Here is a 6700-nt window from a genome sequence, read left to right on the forward strand (position 1 = left end):
TTGGTTAAAATTGAAAGTTTATGGTCAGAATTCCCATGATGAGGAAAAGGCTGACTAGCAGCTGTTAGCAACATGGACAGCTTTACAGGGTCTGCTCATTCCCAATCCACATGTAACCAGCAGTCCCGAGACAACTGAATATTCTGGAAGCATGCCAAAATGTACCCATTTTTCCCCCATCTTGTCATGCATATGAAAAGCCTACATGAACTTATAAGTGCCATGTGGGCGGGGTGCATGTCGAGGCCAGAAGAGGGCATCAGACCTGCTGGAACTGAAGTTACAAGAGATTTCCCGCTGCCTGATACGGATGATCAAACCAGTTTTGGGCAAGAGTGATAAGCGCTTGCTCTTAACCACTGAGCCATTCCTTCAGCCCTCACATACAACATTCTAACACTAAGATGTAAGGAACTAGCTTTCTCTATGCTCAGAACCTTAAGGTATAGGTTCTGCTGTTTCTTGGATCCTAACTTGGCATCCTGTAAACACTTTGGTTTCTCTCCATTCCACTGAATTTCTCTGTAAAATTAAGCTATCCTGCCTCCATTTTAAAGGCCATCTAATTCTAAAGACAAATTAGGTTCATTCCTGTTTATGATTAAACCTCTATTTTTCAAAGATTGGGCAATGTCCCACCTATGCCCTTAACTACAAATGGCTCTGTTCCAGAAAACAGCAGCCATGCCTTTGTCTCAAAAGATTATTATGACCACCCATAACTACCTGTTATAATGACTACCTTGTTAGCAGAGAGAAGCCTAATCCATCCCAAACAGTGAAGCCACTATGTTGTCATTGAACTATCACTAGATCTTTGAAAATTTAAAACAGAAAATAATCACTTGTACATCATTATTTTCATTTGACTTTTTGTGTCATGTATGAAGGCACTAATACAAATGCAGCAAGTTTGTATTTCAAATCAGCTGAAACCATCCAGAAAGTTCCAAACACAATAGGTTTCTAATTGAATTTCTGTTTAGAAGAAGGCAGGATCTGCCCTTTGAAATACATCTTCAGTGAAACTCAAATTTCTTTTTCAGTCTATCCCAGCTTCATAACTTGAATAAACAATGAAACATAAACAAAACTTCATGTTTAGCTTAGACATTTGCTGAAAGGATACTTGAGCAACCCCAAAGTTTAGAAAGTTGATTATGGTGGTTTGTATATGCCTTGTAAACTCAACCCCCAATAGAACTGTGAGGAGGGCAGATCATGAATTCAAAGTTAGCCTGAATTATATGCATACATAGAGCCTGTATTTTAAAAAAATATTTGAAATTAAAATTCTAACAAATCATATACCCCCAACTATTACCATTTTATATATGGCTTTACAGTTGGATATCATTTGTCCCACTATCTTATAATAATTATTTATAATTAATTCACAATTCTATTCTTAAAACCACCGACCAAGTATAATGAATGTCACATGTTTACAATCCTAACACTCTGGGACCTAAAGCAGGAGGATTGAAAAGTTAGGCTACCCTGGTGAATTTAGCAAGATCCTGTCTCCAAAACACAGAAGGGGCTGGAGGTTTATCTCTAGGCTCAGACTCCAGGGCTAAAGGTACAAATAAACCAATATCAACTCACATGGTCTCTCTTCTCTCCCCAGGTGGGCTGTTCTGCTACTCCACAAAATGCTATGATAACCTAAGTTGTAACCAGAGGACTTTCAGAATTTTCTACATGCCTAAAAGGTGTCCATCTGCTTCTGGGCAAGATGTCACCAAAACTTGAAATATTATATACAACCAACCCACTGTGGTCAGAAGGCAGATTTATCACAATCTTGCTTAAATCAGAAACCTTTCAAAACATCCATGAAAACTATCTTAAACAGACAAGTAAAGAAAATGACAAAACTTCAATTATTGCTCACTTCCCAAGGTTCCAATACCTACTGCTTGCTTAGTAACAACTACAAATATATACTTTACCATTCATGCATTAAGAATAAAAACCTCAGTTTAAGCATATGTATAAGTAAATATGTAACAAAATGTTTTATTAGGAAGTCCCTAAGTTTGGGTGATACATAATGGGATCCTAAAACAACCAGGTTTGGACTTATTGACAAAAAGAATTTGTAAAATTATTTCAATAGAGTTTTTTTTTTCTCCAGGAAGATATATCCAAATAGATTCTAAAGTGTACCCCCCCCCCCATTTTTTATTCTCTTCAAACTCAACATCTTCCCTACTGAGGTCACGAGTATGCTCTTATTTTGACTGAGGTCACATGTATGCTCTCATTTTGACTGAGGTCACATGTATGCTCTCATTTTGACTGAGGTCACATGTATGCTCTCATTTTGACTGAGGTCACATGTATGCTCTTATTTTGACTGAGGTCACATGTATGCTCTTATTTTGACTGAGGTCACATGTATGCTCTTATTTTGACTGAGGTCACATGTATGCTCTCATTTTGACTGAGGTCACATGTATGCTCTTATTTTGACTGAGGTCACATGTATGCTCTTATTTTGACAGCTCACTGAGGAGGCGCTTCAATCTCTATGCTTCTTGGGTTCCTTTGACTTGAGTTTAATTGCATTTCAAATTCTTTTTAAATTCTCTAATATTGTAGTGACTCGATGGCTATTAAAAATGATGGGCTTCCAGTGACTCAGACACAAATACTCAATTCTGGGATTTATACATACTTACTTAGGGGTATGTTAAAATGACCTCAGTACTCATGACAGCGCCCTTCATGAGTCAGAACCAGAGAAGTCATTCTGAACCCTACACTGGGCACTGTATCATTCTTTTTTCAAAACGTGGAATGATACAAGTTTTAGTTTGTGGGAATTATTTTTAAATGGTTACATTCTGATTTGTCCTCTTTCAGAAGTGATTTGTTTCTTATATGTTTGCTATGGTAAAGGCCAGTCTCTTAGTCTGTCCCTGTGATAAAATACTCTGCAAAAGCAACCCAAGAGAGAACAAGAAGTTTATAGTTAAAGGTCCAACATTGAGAAAGAAATCACAAGCAAGAGCCTGAGGCAGCTAGTCACACTGGGTCTATACTCAGACACAGAGAGTATTGTATACATAATAGTGCTTAGCTCATTTCTCTCCCATTCTTAGATTGTCTAGGATGTGGCTTAAGAAATACTTCTACCCATAGTGGGCCGGACTTGTCATTTCAATTAACACAATCAAGACAATTCCAGACTGTATCAGGTAATTCTGACTTCTCATCAAGCTGACACTTTGACCATTACAATCAGTAATTGGGAGAAAATTCAATGGATGGGAGGAAAGGCTCACAGAAGGACTGAAAGAAGCACTGAGTATGATATAGAAGGTATTTTATAAATCATATATCCTTTATTTCTGCCTCTTCTGAGGATAGCATATTATTGACTGTGATAATTTACAGGTATATGCTTTAGTCCCAGAGCTGGGAGGAAAAGGTAGGCTGATCTTTGAATTCAAAAAATTTAAGGCAACCCTGGTCTACAGAGTAAGTTCAAGTCCAGGAGCTACATAGCCAGACCCTGTCTCCATGAATAAATAAATAAATAAACCAGTGTAAAAGAGAAGATGGTGCCAATCATTTGTGCTATCTGGTATGCCTAATTTATAAATCTAACAGTAAATAATTTTTTCACTAATTTGTTTTAAAGCAAAAAAATCAGAACGTAAAAGAGAACATTTTTTTTCTCCCAATATTTAAAACCAGCTTGTAATTGAAGGAACATCTAAATCCTTAATTAAAAAACACAAATGGAGTGAAAGCTTTAAACTGGTACACTGTTCACACCTATATTTCAAGTTTGGAAATGCATATTTGCAAGCAGCAATACAAAAGTATTCATGAAGAATGCATAATCTCTGAAAATTATGAAAACATCCCTGCTACCAATACATTTCTAAATACAAAAATGACTAACATGTTTGTTACTTCTGTGTAGCTAGAGAAGTTCGTTTTCAAAACAGATAAAATTCAGTCTTTAGGTGTGAATGGTATGAATGACAGTCTTTTTTTTTTTTTTTTTTTTTTTTTTTTAATTCTTAGTTGTTTGGGATCCTTAAGCATGCAAAAGCTTTGAACAGGAGGGTCCACAAAGGAACCAGTGTAGTATTGTGGCATCCAGTTAGGCCAGAGCTGGGGATGCCCCTGGGTCATCTACATCAGGAGCAGAAGCCCTTGACTTATCAGTCCTGCTGCCACGGTTTGGACGACCACCACGCCCACGTCCACCACGTCCTCCTCTGCCACCACGTCCTGGGCGGCCTAGGTCTCCAAAACTGATCTCCAGTTGAGACGTTATATCATTTGCTGGCTTTCGGAAATAATGGTCCATAGCTGAATCTTCAGCATGGGCCTCTTCACTTTTTGATTTATGCAGAACAAATCCCTTTTTCCATTGTCCATCCGCACCTTCATTTGGTTTTCGGATATTAAATTCTACTTTTGCTCGGTCTTTATTTTGAATAGCTTTCCCCTCATCCAAAGTCATCTCTTTTGGACCCTCTTCCTTAACCTCTTCAGCTTCGTTCTCCTTATTTTCAGTGTCTGCCACTGGGTGCTCTTCACCTTCAGGTGTTTCCTCAGTCACATTTGATTGATCCAAATCAGTTAATTCATCTTTGACAGTTCCCCAGTTGTGAGATCCGCTACCTCCGCGTTTGTCCTCATGCTTCAGGCCAGATCTATCACTTCCACTATGCCTATCAAATTCACGCTTGCCACGAGAATCAAATCCATCACCTCGGTGGTCCATTCCACGTCCACGGCCTCCTCGACCCCTTCCAAGACCACCTCGGCCTCGGATAGGCCGTTCGATAATCGGTCTATCAACTGAAAATTCACCTCCTTCACCTTTTTTCTTCAAGTGGCTTTTCAAATCTTCTTTCACGAGGTGGTCGCCATTCTGGTCTCCTATCAATTATTTTCCCATCACCCTGAAGTTGTTGATCGGGTCTTTTTCCAACTCGCCTTATTCCTTCTTTCTTAAGCGCCACCGGTGGCTGCGTCTCCTCCTTTTTGTCAACCACGCCGACGCTGGGGGGCAGCGGGTTCTTGCGGTCTTTCTGGGACTCTTTATGCAACTGTTTGCCTGCCGCGTTGGAGTTGGTCTGGTCTGGGCCGGGGCCTGAGCTTGGCCCCGGGGCCCCCAACGCTGGCTTCTTTTTTCTTGTTCTCTGCTGCCTTCAGTACCTCGAAAGGATCCGATTCGTCGTCAAATAGCTGGTCGAATCGGTTGGTGACCACGCAGCCGAAGCCTTCCTGTAGGTGCCCAGGCATGATGGTGGCTCGGCGGCGCGTTCGAGCCAAAAGCGCCTGCTTCAGCTCTTCCCACAAGATAAGAGAACATTTCTTTTTAAACCCACTATTGGTTTTTATATTACTTCTCTGTTTCTGCTGAAATTAAGTTCCAATGAAAAAGAAACAGAATCTTTCCTGGAACCTATTAAGTCCCGGTCTTCTTTGCAAGGTGGATGCATCTAAAATTTCACTTACTCATGACATCATCTACCTATCAACTCACTTACTCATGACATCATCTACCTACGTCATCTACCTATCAGCTCACTTACTCATGACATCATCTACCTATCAGCTCACTTACTCATGACGTCATCTACCTATCAGCTCACTTACTCATGACGTCATCTACCTATCAGCTCCTGTGGAAACTTCAGCAGTAACTGACTCACTCTGGCTGGCTCTCCTTCTTTGAACAGTAATGTTTCATATAACCTAAATACAGTAAGGCACGAGAAAGAATGAATGAGAGAATAAGGAAGAGGAGGGCAGGAAGGAGGGAAGAAAGGAAGGGGTGAGGAAGGGTGATAAGAAGGGAAGAGAAGTAGGAAGGAGAAGAAAACGGGTGCGTTCACTGAGGAATTATCATGTTGTCTTAGTTATTGTTTTACTGCTGTGAGGAGACACCCTGGATCAAGAAACTTTTTTTTTATTATTAAGACAGGGCTCCTCTATGTAGTTCTGACTGTCATGGAACCCACTATAAAGACCTGGCAAGCCTCGAACTCACAGAGATCTGCCAGTCTCTGCCTCTCAGATTAAAGGTGCTAGGATAAAAGGTGTGCACTACCATGAACAAGGCAACTTTTAAAAGAAAGCATTTAACTGGGGGCTTGCTTACAGTTTCAGAGGGTTACTCATGAGTCACAGAGGGGAGTGGTGCTGGCAGACAGGCCGCCATGGCGCTGGAACCTCAGCTGAGAGCTCACATTCGATCTGCAAGTTGAGAGGGCATGGCATGGGCTTTTAAAACTGAAAGCCCACCCCCAATGACACAGTACCAACAAGGTCACACATTCTCCAACAAGGCCACACTTCTCTTCCATCCTTCCCAAACAGCTCCACTAATCAAGGACCAGAGAGTCAAATCTGTGAGCCTATGGAGGCCATTCTCATTCAAACCACCGTATATGCCATGCCTCAAAAGCATTTTAAGCTTTTTTAAAAAATGTCTATATAAATGGCTATCAAATGTGTGCTGGTGCCCAAGGAGGCCAGAAGAGGTTCTCAGATCCTCTGGAACTGCAGTTAGAGGCAATTAAGAACCACTCCACCCCAAGTGTGTGCAGAGAGCTGAGCTCGGGTCCTCTAAAAGAGCAGAAGTCTCTTAACAACTGAAGCATCTGTCCCACCGCTGCAAACTCATCCCACTGAAACTAGGTAGGTGCGAAAATCAGGTGAG

General features: G+C 40.8%; 1 pseudogene across 1 annotated transcript; it reads right to left on the minus strand.

Moving 5' to 3' along the window:
* Positions 1 to 3990: 3990 nt before the first annotated feature.
* LOC308430977 (SERPINE1 mRNA-binding protein 1-like) lies at positions 3991 to 5277 on the minus strand (annotated as a pseudogene). The gene has a single exon. The product of its transcript is annotated as an SERPINE1 mRNA-binding protein 1-like (transcript).
* Positions 5278 to 6700: the final 1423 nt, after the last annotated feature.

The sequence above is a fragment of the Micromys minutus genome, assembly GCF_963924665.1.
Source record: "Micromys minutus genome assembly, chromosome: 1".
In the NCBI taxonomy this organism is placed as follows: Eukaryota; Metazoa; Chordata; class Mammalia; order Rodentia; family Muridae; genus Micromys; species Micromys minutus.